The 14,584-nt window shown below is 34.7% G+C and overlaps 1 protein-coding gene across 8 annotated transcripts in view; it reads right to left on the minus strand.

The window, feature by feature from the left end:
• The window catches only part of LOC119067372 (rho GTPase-activating protein 21), a 162,525-nt gene that overhangs the window by 105,859 nt on the left and 42,082 nt on the right, over positions 1–14,584 (minus strand). The window contains exon 1 of one of the 8 annotated variants that reach the window (XM_037170285.1): positions 3,216–3,304. The exons of the other annotated variants lie outside the window; for them this stretch is intronic. The gene's annotated coding sequence lies outside the window, so the exon portion shown is untranslated. Of the gene's footprint in view, positions 1–3,215; positions 3,305–14,584 lie in introns of those variants that run through there. 8 annotated transcript variants of the gene reach the window in all.

Below are 14,584 nucleotides of genomic sequence, written 5' to 3' on the forward strand. Positions count from 1 at the left end.
TATTAGAAAAAAAAATTCATGTTAAAAAACGTCATTTTTCGAAGTAGTAGATTCTGATGTTATAACGAAATATATGTTTCTTTGAATCTACTACTACTACAACACTACATAAATGCATTTCAGATTAGTTTGATATTTCCAAAGATCTCTTATGAGAGTATGTCTGGGTTACGACAATTAACTTGCTGATTAAAACAAAAGCGAACTGTTGGAGTTTTTTGTTCCTGATGTTGCACATGAGGTTCTTCTAATTTGGAAAAAGACACAAGAAAAAGAAAGGAAACAAGAATCGACACGGCTTTAAAATATTCTTTGACGATAGCGAAAAACTTTTTGATATTACTCGCTGTAAATGTGTCAGAAATAGTTGCAAATGCGACGATGGTGATAGAATCCCGATCGATTTCATTGAATCCATATTTCATTTTTGATCAACATGGTGACTGACAATTACGTTTAACTGAACTTCCTGAGCCAACAACGGAAATTTCTACAGATTTCCTTGCGACAACTGAAACTGAATTGGGAATAACTGGCAGTGAATACATTCCACGAATAGAATATGTTTTACATTTGAACACGCACCGAAACGTTTCCCATTCTGTTTCGTGGTCGGACATGATTTTCGATGTTTGCTCAACTTGAGTAAGAGATCTTTGGAAATATCAAACTAATCTGAAATGCATTTTAGTAGATTCGAAGAAACATATATTTCGTTATAACATCAGAATCTACTACTTCGAAAAATGACGTTTTTAACATGAAATTTTTTTTTCTGATAGACCTCTGGAACTATTACTTCGGTAATAATCAATCTAAAACATTCCGACAATATACATCATTGTCGTTTTTACCTATTCTAACTCTAACAGAGAGATTTAATCAAAGTTGACATACCCCCAATATTATATCGAAAATGTACTTTTTTTCACTTCGATTGCACCGATTTTTTCAAATTAAGTTGATTTTGTTTGTTTCAGTCTATTTCAGCCTCTACAAGTCTTTCCAAAGCATTTCTCAAAAAAATTTCTATGAAAATTTCAAAGAAGCATGACAGACCCATTCAATCAATTGTGCGGTACTCAAAAGTATTCGGAAAAGAAAAAGTAATGATGCAGTTTGACTAGTTTTGGCAAGCTACACATGCCACTAGGTGTGGATTTTCAAGTTGTTAAAATCGACCCACCCTACTGAATACCAAGATTATTTTTGACTGCCAAACGTAATTTATACGTAAATAGAATACTAAATTGGTAGTTGACTACCAAGTTGACAGAGGTATAGATGTTTACTGTTTGAGAGCTGCACACCGACTTATGAAATTATTCAGGCCACTTGCTTATTTATAATTCGATAATTTGATAGTTAACTATCAAACGGGTAGTTGAATACCAACTTGGTAGTCAACTACCAAACTAATAGAAAGGTGGTAGAGGTGTTCACTGTTAAACAGCTGGATATAGACTAATGAAACTATTCTTACTGCTTGCCTATAACTCACGTATTTGGTAGTTGGTAGCTCCAAAAAAAATTGAGAGAAAGAAAAAAGACCACAACAGGCTTATAGCCGGTCTATTCTTGTTTTATTTGTTTTCATTATATGTGTATCAGTTGAAAAACAGCTGAAGCAAATTCATGCTGAAATTTCACTGCCTCTGACTGTAGCTATATAATTATCATTCGCAATATTGTGCTACTTTAATGGTGCGATCCCAATATTTTTCCAAGTCATAGCACTCAAAAAATTTCAATATTTTCAATGCGTTTTCAGACGTTTTCGAACCGAATCCTCGTTTCAATTATGCCACAGATGCAACATAGGTCAAATTCCACTTTTATGGAAGACTTTTCAATGTTTGGTTTTGTTTTGTATGCACTGCATTGGGTCCCAAAATTTTAGACTGTAAATAGTGTACGTGGTCAGAGACTATTTTTGGTAAATTTATTTGAAAGCCAAAGTGTACCGAGAGTAAAAGTACCAAGAGTTACTAGAGTTTTGGGAAATTTTGGTTCCCAAAAATAGGCATTGACGAAGATCTAAGATGACCACTGTGTTGGTATTTAATCCTGAAAATTTCCAAAAACTTTGACAAAATTTTTCAAAACTTTTCGGAAATATTTAAAGTTTTCAGGTGGGAAGGCGAAAAGTGTTTCAAGAATTGTTAAGATAAATCGGATGTCCATAAACATCCGATCTGCTTTCCTTTATCTCCACAAACATAAGTCATTTCATTTAATTTACAAACTTCATTTACATTGTCACAAACTTTTTCGCAGCTTTCAAAATCTCAAGATGTACGATTACTATCAATTGTCGTATATATAAATGATAATTTGTTATTCAACGTTATGACTTTAATTACGTACGATTCACTCACTTAAACTAACGGAGAAGTGTGATGTCAATAAGTATTGAATTGGAATCCAAATGAATTTAACATGAATCCGACCAGAAGAGAAAAACCTAAAATTTTTATTATTCTGATATGTACAATCGAAAACGTCGTTATTGCATGCCACATAATATTCTTTTATGTTTAGATAATGAAGAAAAGGAAATTAATTAAAACCGTACACACACATCGTTTTTATTCGTTATTTACGACCAATAAAATATGTGTTAGTGATTCTTTGACAGCAAAGTTTTCGATAGCTAAAAACCCATTTAACAGAAATTAAAGAAAGAAACACCACTTTTCCCATCAAGTCCGTCTTGTCTCGTATTTTAACAATATATTATTTGTTAAAGGTAAATTTTATCACCTCTCTACGTTTGAAATGCAATAAGATGAAGATAATTATTGTGATACCATGAAAGCGTTTTATGAAATAAATTATTAAAAACAATTTCACAAATTATCGTGAAATTGATATTTTCAGATGTGGATGGTTTGTGACGACGTTCTCGTAATGTGAAATGGAATATTTGGGGAATATTGGATTCGAGAAAACAAAAATTATACGCGCAGTTAAACTGGCTATCTTTTAATGTGTTTTTATTGTCGCTTTGACAATTTTATTCCTTTTCACCTTCTGTTTGATCGCGACAGGTTTTTTTTATAAGGTTTTTATTGGATGCTATACTAAAAACGTTTTTGAATAAAAAACTTTTTTTTCTCAACATTTCCCATTCATATAAATCAAAATGCGTAAGAGTTTTAAGCTTAAAATAAAAATTGTTTCTTACCGAAAAAAAAATAATAACTTTTACTTACGGAACATTTATTATTATGCTAAGTGCCAAGCCTTATCTTACGCAATAAAATATGTGTGTAAGTTCTTTTGAAATTTATTGTTGCTATACCTGAAAATGAAAACGAAATTTTTTAAAATATTTTTAGCCCCGTACGAAGTACGAAGGGGCTTATAGGATTACGATGCCGTGTGTAATTGATGGAATTCGAAGCAGACGGTGAGGGCAAAGTGTTTGCCTATGTTCATAGATGACGAATCCGCAATAAAAATTTGGGCCGTCTGTCCGTCTGTCCGTCTGTCCGTCTGTCCGTCTGTCCGTCACGTCGATATCTTGAGTAAATCAAATCCGATTTCAAAAAAAATTTTTTCCCCTGAAAGATAGTCAAAATAGTGAGGCTAAGTTCGAAGATGGGCATATTCGGGTCGGCCCTTCGTGAGTTAGGGCCACCTAAGTGATTTAAGGTCTTTTGGTGAATTTATGGCAAAATAAACGATGGAAATGTAAATGACACGGCAAATGATAGGTATTGTCAATACCAATCCAGGAAAAAAAAGTTTTTTAAAATTGGGTGAGTCGACCGTGAGTTAGGGCCTTAGAAGTGAAAAGCTACTAGGGCCCTATGTGTATTTTACATAGAACTCGAGTAAATTTCATTCGTTTTTCGTAATTTTTGTGTCATTTGGAAGGTAATCGAAAGCCGAATAGAATGTTGTTGAAAAAAAAAAAATTTGGGTCCTCGGACTAAGGCCGCTACTAGGGCCCTATGCGAATTTTACATACAACTCGAGTAAATTTCATCCGTTTTTCGTAATTTTTGTTTCATTTGAAAGATAATCGAACACCGAATAGAATGTTGTTGAAAAAAAATTAAATTTGGGTCCTTGGACTAAGGCCGCTACTAGGGCCCTATGTGTATTTTACATATAACTCGAGCAAATTTCATCCGTTTTTCGTAATTTTTGTTTCATTTGGAAGGTAATCAAAAGCCGAATAGAATGTTGTTGAAAAAAAAATAAATTTGGGTCCTCGGACTAAGGCCGCTACTAGGGCCCTATGCGTATTTTACATACAACTCGAGTAAATTTCATCCGTTTTTCGTAATTTTTGTTTCATTTGAAAGATAATCGAACACCGAATAGAATGTTGTTAAAAAAAATAATTAAATTTGGGTCCTCGGACTAAGGCCGCTACTAGGGCCCTAAGTGTATTTTACATATAACTCGAGCAAATTTCATCCGTTTTCCGTATTTTTTGTTTCATTTGGAAGGTAATCAAAGGCCGAATAGAATGTAGTTGAAAAAAAAATTAAATTTGGATCCTCGGACTGAGGCCGATACTAGGCCCTACGTGTATTTATACTCAATAAATTAAAATTTTAGGGCTATTTGAAATTTTTGTTTTATTTGAGAGGAACGTCGTACGGGGCTTCGTAATTGCGCTATGCGCAATTTCTAAGATGTACACATTACATAATAATTTTACTTTAACTACTTTAACCGGCGCATAGGCTTACGGTCAAAGTAGGGTGACAGACGCACTAGGTTCACGTACGCAATAGATATACGGGTTTGTACGGGGCTCAGTCGCAGCAAACGCTCCGACTGTTCTGATGGCTCGTTTTTGTTAAAATTTAGATTCGTTTCTAAAACTAAAATTTTATGCAAATGACCGGAATTGATAGGATTTTCAAAATCTCAACCAGCAAAATCAATTTATTGTTCGATATAAATTTATCATGTTACTGGGTGTTAACCTTGGTGCTGACTTATTACTATCGAAAATGATATAAATTATCAAAATAAAGTTTCTCTGCGTGCCGCAAGAACCACGAATTACGAGAAGCTCACATATTACAAGAAAATATGATTTTTACACTACCTTCTGTAAGGATCAACAACTCTCGGGAGCATTGTGCTTCACAGGCGAGTTCCTAGTTGTTCACATGAACTATCATAGCCTTTCAGAAACAGAGTAGTGCTAAATAATATTACCAGATACTAATACACTAAAGTTTCGAAAACATCAACGTATAAAAGAATTGGTTTAAATTGCTCAAAAAATGGTGTTGCTCGTCGTACAAGGCTTGGAACAAGTCCACGGAACTTGGCCTGAGTCTGCAAACTAAATGCCTGAATTCAGTCCGATCAATTTAATGTTCCTCAAAAAGGACACCTCACCTGTACTACTTCAGTTCAGTTCAGGTAAACTGTCCAAACGTGACGGCTAGTCAGATCTCATCTTGTACGGACGACAATGATAAAGATAAACGATGAGCTAAGGCTAGTGATCTCTTATGGAAATTGTATAGTAAAACTCGAGAAGTTCCAGATTTGGTATCTAACCGATACTTTCAACAAAAGAAGTAAAAGTTTTAATCGATATTATAGCGGTATGCTTTGGAATTGTCAAAGTTTTGTTTTATATGTACTTACAGTACAACAACAAATGAGAGGTCTGACATCATTTTTTGTTCGATAATGAGATCAGATATTGCAAATTTAGTTAAATTCGATTTTAATAAGGTTTTTGTGGTTATTGAATTGATGTGGTGGTAATTTTTCTAATGTATTTTGTTACTATTGCTAGTACCTGAGGCAACCCACCACAAGATTGACTTGTCTCTGTGGTATGAAGACTGTTGTTAATCGATTAAAACTAACAAACATGAACGAGCGAATGAATGAAAGTAACATAACACCTAATACACAATAATCGCAATTCAATAAAGTAAAATATTACATTCATGTGTCTCAATGGTACTCATTGAAAATATACAATTTTCAATCCTGTCACAATCAAAAATTAATTTCAAAATCATTACTGAGAAGTAGAATAACCATATATAAATTTCACCGTGCGTTTTCAGATTTAAATACAATATCGGTACTTCATTCACAAAACGCCTAATTGAAAATCAATCGGAAACGCACATGACATTTTTTTTCGTTTTTATTCACAAAAAAATCAATTGAAAATGTCACTATAAAAACTCCGGCGCATAATATAATATTTAGAAAGTAAATTAAAGTTCATAAATTCAATAAACTGTCAGACAAAATGCTAAATAATAAAGAGAGACATGTCTTGAGTTAAAATGAATTCGATTAGTTTTCTTCGGTTAATATTATTTGTGGTGTGCTTGTGTTTGTGTTATATAGAGATGTAATTTATATGAAAAAGTGAAATATAAAATACAAAAAAAAGAAAATAAGAAAAAAACAACGTTTTTTTCGTCGCGAATAATATAATATTGAAATGCAACTGCAACGAAGAATTTAAATGTGAAAGCCAGAAATAAAAATAAATCCAATAAATTTTCGATAGCTACGAGTGTTCACTTCACACACTTCAGAATTTTACTTCGGTTTCAAAACATGATTCACTCTTCAATGCTTTGTTTTTTAAATACCAACCCGGCCTGATACTGAAAGAGTAATTTTTACGGACAAAGACCTATTTAATACTGGGGCCTTTTTCTAGACCTCCTCAGTACAGTATGTATTTCACAAAACATTAGTCTATCGGCTATTTAATTCAATTGAGTTTTTAGCACGTGAGGAATATATCCCAACCTGGTGAGCCATCCCCGTTTACTTGTTGTACCGAAAATGGATATTAGTGCAACTAAAATACTACCAATTATCAATGATTCTTATGTTAGGAATGTCACGCTTTCCCGTAGTAGTATAGGTAATAACGATCATTTCTTTAATATTTTTCGTACAAGAAGGGTTTTGTTGAAATATTGCGTATTCCCAAAATCGTTTAGGAAAAACGTTGTTCCTAACTTATGAAAAAAGGATTTTGTGCACCGGGCAACAGAAATACGACATATTTTGCCATGATTTTTTGTTATGAAATGTCAGGTTTTCCCGAACGATATAGCGTGCGGGAAAAAATTTCATTTCTTTAAAACGTGTGAGAACGGTTTTGAATGAATTTTTCCATGACTATCCGATTGAACAATGGTTATTTGTGTACCTGTTTTGGACGATTGATGTTAGGCAATTTCGCGGATTGTAGGCCGAACGAAGTGAGGCTTACAAGCGAAAGTGTCTTAAATCAACCGTCCCAAACAGGTGCACATGTAAGTTTTCATGCAGAGGGCCGGAAACCCAAGAAAATTCGAAAAATTGCCCTCATTTTCGGCCCCGAAGCATGAAAATTTAATATGGTAAATATGGTTTCAAGTATGTAAATTGATGTATTTTGTCTATTTCAGTTGTCCGGTGCACAAAACGTTGTTCGTACCTCGACAGGAAATGGATTTTTTCAGCACATGTCCTAATTTTCCTTAGATAAACTTAGAACTGGTGATGAAAACATCGTCATTTCCTGTATTGGTACGAAAAAATACTATTTTTGTCTGGGAACAAAAACTATACTATTCTGATATCCGAACACCTTATGCGAGCTACGAAAGGCAGAGTAACTGTTTACGAAATTCTAATAGTTTAAAAAAATACCTGAAAACCTGTGGTACGTTGTCTAAGGAAATGCCAAGTCTAGTACTTCAAATTCTCAAAAAACATAAATGACAGCTGTAAGTTGTAAATCTATATGTGTATACCAATTCTCTCACAATTTCCAATATAAAAGCAGATTCAAAAATTGTAATGCGCATCTGTACAATTCTTTTAATTTCTCTAATTAAACCAATTACATCTTCGTCTTTGTCATAACTGAAGCGGTAGCTATTTCGTTCTTATTGCAAACAATTAATTAAGTGGAATACGAATAGTTTTTGTATATGTTACGGTTTTGAGTCACGGCCTATGCATGTATATTAACTTGAGACCATGACTACTTTGCATCATCGCGAACAAAAATAATGACAACAAATAATACAAACTCTGGTGACTGAAAAGTTTGATGAATAATTATGTTTAAATGAATATCGTGTCTTAATTATCTTGTTCTTTTCACCGTGAGGCAAGATTGAACTGAGGTTTCGAGATATAGACGTCAGATCAGGTTGTTCGATAACTCTTTTTTATGATGTCTTTCGTAAGGTTACTGAAAATAAGTTCAGAGTTGAAAAGGAAACTTTTCTGTTCATTAGCGTCACCTGTTAAAAATATTCATTTATTGGTCAACAGAGTGTTTGATGAGAGTTTAGAGTGTAAGTTTTCCTCTCACGCTGGGACACAAATCGAAATTCATTCATTTCGAATACCGAATAGATTGTTAAATCGTCTACCGTTAAGATTATAGAACATTTTGTGAGTTATATGAACACACACACAGCTAGTTCTCTAATTGAGATTCGTCAAAGACCCGCGTTCTATTGTAACGTACTTTGATAAGGATCAAAGAGTCACCACCCAAACAAGAGTTCCTTGAACAGAAATGATAAATCTAATTGTGCTTTGATAATTAAAGTTTTAGCGGGCATGACGGTGCACAATGGAAACTACAAAAATATGCGGGAGACTAGACTTTTTATGTTTAAGTTGCAAATCATAACAATGCGACCACCTCCACCGAGCTATTTGACTAGGACAATCAAATGTGATATCAAGCTTACACAAAATTTAGTTCCATTCTAGACGAAACCACAATAAGACTAGGTGTGCCCACATACTTAAATATAATTTTTGCGCATCACAATGGCAACGAAAAAATTAACTTTTTATGAAATTTCTTTGCAAACTACTTGTAAGAACTTTGTGCTTGTTTTTCGATTTTCCTGATTGAAATAGCATAAAAAACAATCATCTTTTGTACAAGCAACAAAAAAACAAACAACAACTAAATCCACCCACTCGAAAGCAATGCATCATATTTTAGATGACAGATTGATATACAATTTATAAAGTTCGTTTGTGTTTGTATACGTATACACTTTAGCTATTATGATTTTGTACGAATTGTATTCGCAACTCAACAACAGTATATTATGTCACTAGGATTTAGGTTGAGGACCTTGAGGACCTAGGACACATTTATGTCATTGAAACGCATGTCTTGTCGCGTTTTCTTCAATATGATAATATATCCTACATTCTATTCAGACGAATAGAACAAATAATTTTGCACTTTATTACCCTCGACGAAGTAAATGTTCATCAGATAATCTGCTATTATTTCGGTCTGGTATTACATGTTGTGAAGCTTTATTTTTTACAAACTTTGTGCAGTGCTTTCATTATCTTTTGTTCGTTCATATAAGTTGACTGAACCTATAAAACCATTACAATAGGTAAAAGGACATCAAAACGGAGAAACATTGAAACACTGACGCAATAAAGACAATAGTCTCTTTTACATTGTACGCGGTCAATCGAGATATTTTCGCATCTTGTGGAGTATTAGACGGTCCAGAATAACAAATACCGTGGGTAGCTGGAAATACACGATCTTAAGGTAGTAACACCTCACCATCATATATGGGAATGTCATAGATTTACTTAGAAATGGCAATGTGTGTCACTAATGAAGTACAAGATTGTGAATCAAAGTTTAACAAATAGTTTAAATAACAGAGGTAGACATTTAACTGTTGTACAGAATATCTTTGGTTGTTTTTGAGTTCGCTCGGGGTACAGTTCTTACTTTGATATTTTTCTTGCGACAATATTAATTATCTCCACCAAAAGAACATTATACACACAGTACTCATCGCACAACACTAGTTTTTGTATGAAGACGTAAAAGAGAAGTACAAAAAAATCGTTACGACTAGTCTGGTCGCTGTTAAGTAATATAGTTCTTTTCAGCATGATTTCCTCCCTATTTCACAAGATCTCTACGGATTGCACACAATATAATGTTGTGATCCTGAAGCCACATATTGATCTTTATATGTACGCGTACATACACAATGTTCAGAAATAATTTGCCTTCTGCATGTCACCGGCATTTCTATTAGGGGAATATGTAAAAGAGGAGGAGAAAAAAACGATCAAGAACATGTCCGCACGGCATATTTATAAATCATCTTCGAATATCGCATCGGACACACCAATGGCAGTTATTTACATATTTACGACACCTGACTTTTACCTATTTACCGAAATGTATGTGCGTCAGAAATTTATTTCAGTTTAAAGAAAATAACCAATAAATCATTTTCACTTCGTCTAATTCGCGACATTCAATGTTGGTATTACACTGGTTGGAATACTGAAAACATTAATAATGTCCAGATTGCTTTCCTGTGAAAATTAATAATCACACATTTATATACGACGTCCGACAGCTATACCATAATGATAGATATTATAACCTGCTTCTAATTTCCCAACGATAAATTCACGCTATTCATATTCACTTCTGGAAAATAAAATGCGTCGCTTTTTCGTTACTTTAATTTATTGACTCGTATGACAAAGCTGTTATTTGATACAGAGGAAATTCAGTTTGTTACGATATTGTTTTTGCTACTCAATTAAGTTTCAGCAGAATAATTAACAGAAGCCTGAAGCATTTTCTGGTTAGGATACTGCAGAAGGCAATGTGGTTAGTTGAAAGGGTCGAAGATTGAAATAGTTATTTATTTACCGAAGGAAGAAAATAGAAAATTCCTACAAGAACGAAGTTTTGTTGCCAGAACGGAACGAGGTACGATTAACTGTTTTCCTCCACGAAACAAAACTATCAATTTGTTTCACAATTTTTCGAAACAAAAACAAAGGTAACAGTTCGAGGTAGAAAACATATATTTCCCCCCCTGTCAAAACAAGACGGGAGAGATAGACAACTGTCATCAGACGAAGCGTCAACAAAATGGTATTTGAGTTGAGAAAATAGGGCTAATCCAATCACACAATACATTGGATTAGCCCTATTTTCTCACTCAATACATAAGAAAGTAATTACTAAAAACTGATTCAAAGTCGACCAAAAAATATTAGCTTACGTGAATACAATGCAAAGAGTCGAATGGTTGGCTACCATCTACCATCTAACGCAATTGGCACACTTTTGGATCAGAATGCATTTCGAATTTTAATCGCACTTCGTTATGGATTCGCTGCCTGTCTACAACATCATCAATATTAGTCACAGTGTCACAGATGATTTTAACGGCATTCATGGTCTCTAATGTAAGATTTGTACGTCACGTCGAATCCGATGGCATCAAACGTGCACTAATATCAGGTCAAATATCAGCACGTCTAGCGTCTGTTAGTTTGGATCAAAATTCGAAAAAACGTCCCGGTGCTGGATTGAAACATTTCCCTAGTCATTACATTCGAATGGAACAAAGGGGAAATAGAAATTTGGATGAATTTTACGAAAATTAGATATCTTTAACATGAATGATGACCGAACTGCCAAGAAAACCTCCGATAGGAAATTTGAAGGACGTAGACGACCACGGAAGAGATGGATAAACTGTGTGGTCGAAGATACTAGATCATTGGGGGTCGCGGATTGGAGAAGTCTGGCCGAGGACAGGAACGAGTGGAGGAAGTCAGCCAAAACCCGCTTGGGTTGACAAAGGCTGCTAAGTAAGTAAATAAGATATCTTTAAGAATTAATGGACGATCGGCAGGCTTGGGAAAATTATCGTCCTAAATTTTGAAATTCTCTAAGTTACAACTTCCAAAAGTTATTCTGATACATACCATTCAGAAAGTGTGTTATCAATTCAGCAAAAAAAAAAAGATTTTCGAACAAATTACGTCGTAGTATGTAACAAATCCGTGGATGAAAACTAATCCATCAAACAGAATCATATTCGAAAAGCAAGACAACAACGACAAAAAAAACCATAATTCCAAGAAATAACTGGAGACAACCAATTTTTCAAGCCACTGCTTCTATCTGGAAATCGCATCAAATTTCGTGTGTATGAAATGAGCCCACACTTATTATGAATAATAAACGATAAATCTAATTTATTTCTATCTTGTCATCTTTCTTTATTTTCTCTCCTCTATGTAAAAAAAAAGTTAAACGACAAAAAAATACGTTCTCTCAAATTCAACAAATAAATTACCGTATTTTTCCTTGTCTTTCGAGTCAAACCGAAATGATGCTGCTTCAGACACAAATCAGTTGACGATATATGTATACCATTCATAAGATACCTTTCATATATTCACATCATTTTCATACGCAATTCTATCTCGAATGAAATCAGGTATACAAAGTATAATATGTGCGTTGGCAATTTCGCGAGTTTTTTCTTTTTTTTGTGGTCCGAATAAAATGTGTAATTTGGTTGATTAATGAGTTTTTTTACGATATCATTTCATTGTTTAATCAATCAAACTGTTCACACTAGTTACTACAATCTTCATCTCTAGCGTGTTTAAGATTTTGTATTAACAGTTAATGATGAACATTAATTTAATTTGAGTCTTTTATGATGTTTTTTTCTATCTTGATTCTATTTGTTATGTCAATCTTGAGAAGGAGAAAAAAAAAATTATTGCTGACGGTGATTCAAAAATTTACAATGTGAAACTTTCAGTGCGAAAATATTCAGTTTATAAAAATGTTGTACCTACTACCAATAGAGGCTGTCCTATGCAGCAAAATATTTACAATTTAATACTACAAATTTGTTTAGTTCGACTAAGGGGATTAATAGTAAAGCTGTTCTATTCACAATGAGAGATGGTTGCAAACTCAAACCTATCCGAAACTGCTGTCTATTATCAATAAAAACAACGAAAACTAGCTAGGTTTTCATAAAACACTTAGAAATATTTATATTAAACAAATGAAGTATTAGATTGTAATACTTGTCGTTTGTGTATTTGTAACGAGAGATAATTCTAGTTATATAGAACTGAGGCAATCGTATGGGAACATCTATACATATAAATCTGAACGTAGGGGCACCACGACGCCCCTCGGCGCACCTCGGAGCACCACGGCGCACCTCGGGGCACATCGGGGCACCTCGGAGCACCTCGGAGCACCTCGGGGCACAATGTGGCCTCCTAGTGGTCAGCCAGTCAGCCGTCCGAGGCTATTTTTAGAAATCGGCCTCCGACTGATCATCCGGTCAGTCCTCCGAGGCAGATTTTCAAACTCTGCCTCCAACGATTCAGCCGGTCAGACCTCCGACGACATTTTTTTAAAATCGGCCTCCTAGAAGCCAGCGGATCAGCTCTCTGAGGCCGTTTTTCAAAATCGATGTCCGACAGATCAGCCACTCAGCCCAGCAAGGCCCTTTTGAAAATGGTCCTCCTAGAATTTAGTGGGTCAGCTCTCCGCGGCCGTTTTTTAAAATAGACCTTCTACAGATCAGCCGGTCAGTCCTCAGATCGCGGTGGAAACAACACGAGCGAATGGTGGGACAGTGTTAAGCGAATAATGAACGAATAATGGTGAAAAATGAGCGAATGAAGGCGAATAATGGGGAAATAATAGGCGAATAGTGGGAGAATGACCAAACGGTGTGACAAGATTTTCCATTGTTGTTTCCCCCTCGTCTCAGATGCCATTCTTCATAATCGGCTTCCGACGGAACGGCATGTTAGACAGTAGAAGGTGATTTTCGAAAACTACATTTGAATTTCTTTCGGTTTTTCAAAATCTGTCTCAGATGAATCAGCTAGCAGAAGCTCAGAGTCGGCGCGCATCCTGATGGAACAGTGTGTTAGGCTATCGATGTCGACTTGAAAACCGCTCCCCCTGTCATTTTTCAAAAACAGCATTATCAGAAATCAGCTAGCAAGATTCTGCCTCAATCTCGAGTAACCTTCCCATACAATTTTCGCGAACTTTTTACCCCGTACGAGGTGCAAACAATCTGCCTTGAGTAAAGGAATATATTTAAGTATGACTACAGACTACGAATCTGCAAAAAAAAATTGAATATACGCGTTGGTCGGTCGCGATTTCAAAACGGTTTTTTTAATTAAAATTGTGGCTTAAAGTTCGTAGATGAGCAAAATTGTTAGAAGGGGCCCAATATATCATGTTTTCGAGCATTTTTGAGATTTTTCAAACCGAAAAAGCAAAGAAATAACTACACGAATCTGAAACTAAACAGTTTATGAAGTTCGGTACAATAGATCAGAGTAGGCAGAGTAATGGTTACAATGTTACTGATTCATGGTCAAGGTCTCAGAAATTTGTGAGTAAAATAAAGGCAAATTAGCAAAAAGTTGGAAAAAAAATTATCAATCTCGTTTTCCGGGATTTTTCATTAGCCACACGTGATGCTATGGACAATATTCTACTAATAATACTTTCTCGAGTTGATTGTGAGATTGGTTCTACTACTTCCCAAAGTCCATAGAAACCTTTTGTAATAGGTAATCCATTTATCGTGGTTCGCCAGAAGCTTTTCGCAAATTAGTTAGGGAAAAGTTCCATTGAAAAGCACATATCTAATCTAACAAATATTGCATAAAATGGGCCAAACAGTGGCCTCAGTGCACGTTTCTGTGTAGTAATGTAGAGAACAACTATTTTTAATTA

Source organism: Bradysia coprophila, assembly GCF_014529535.1.
Source record: "Bradysia coprophila strain Holo2 chromosome X unlocalized genomic scaffold, BU_Bcop_v1 contig_12, whole genome shotgun sequence".
Classification (NCBI taxonomy): domain Eukaryota; kingdom Metazoa; phylum Arthropoda; class Insecta; order Diptera; family Sciaridae; genus Bradysia; species Bradysia coprophila.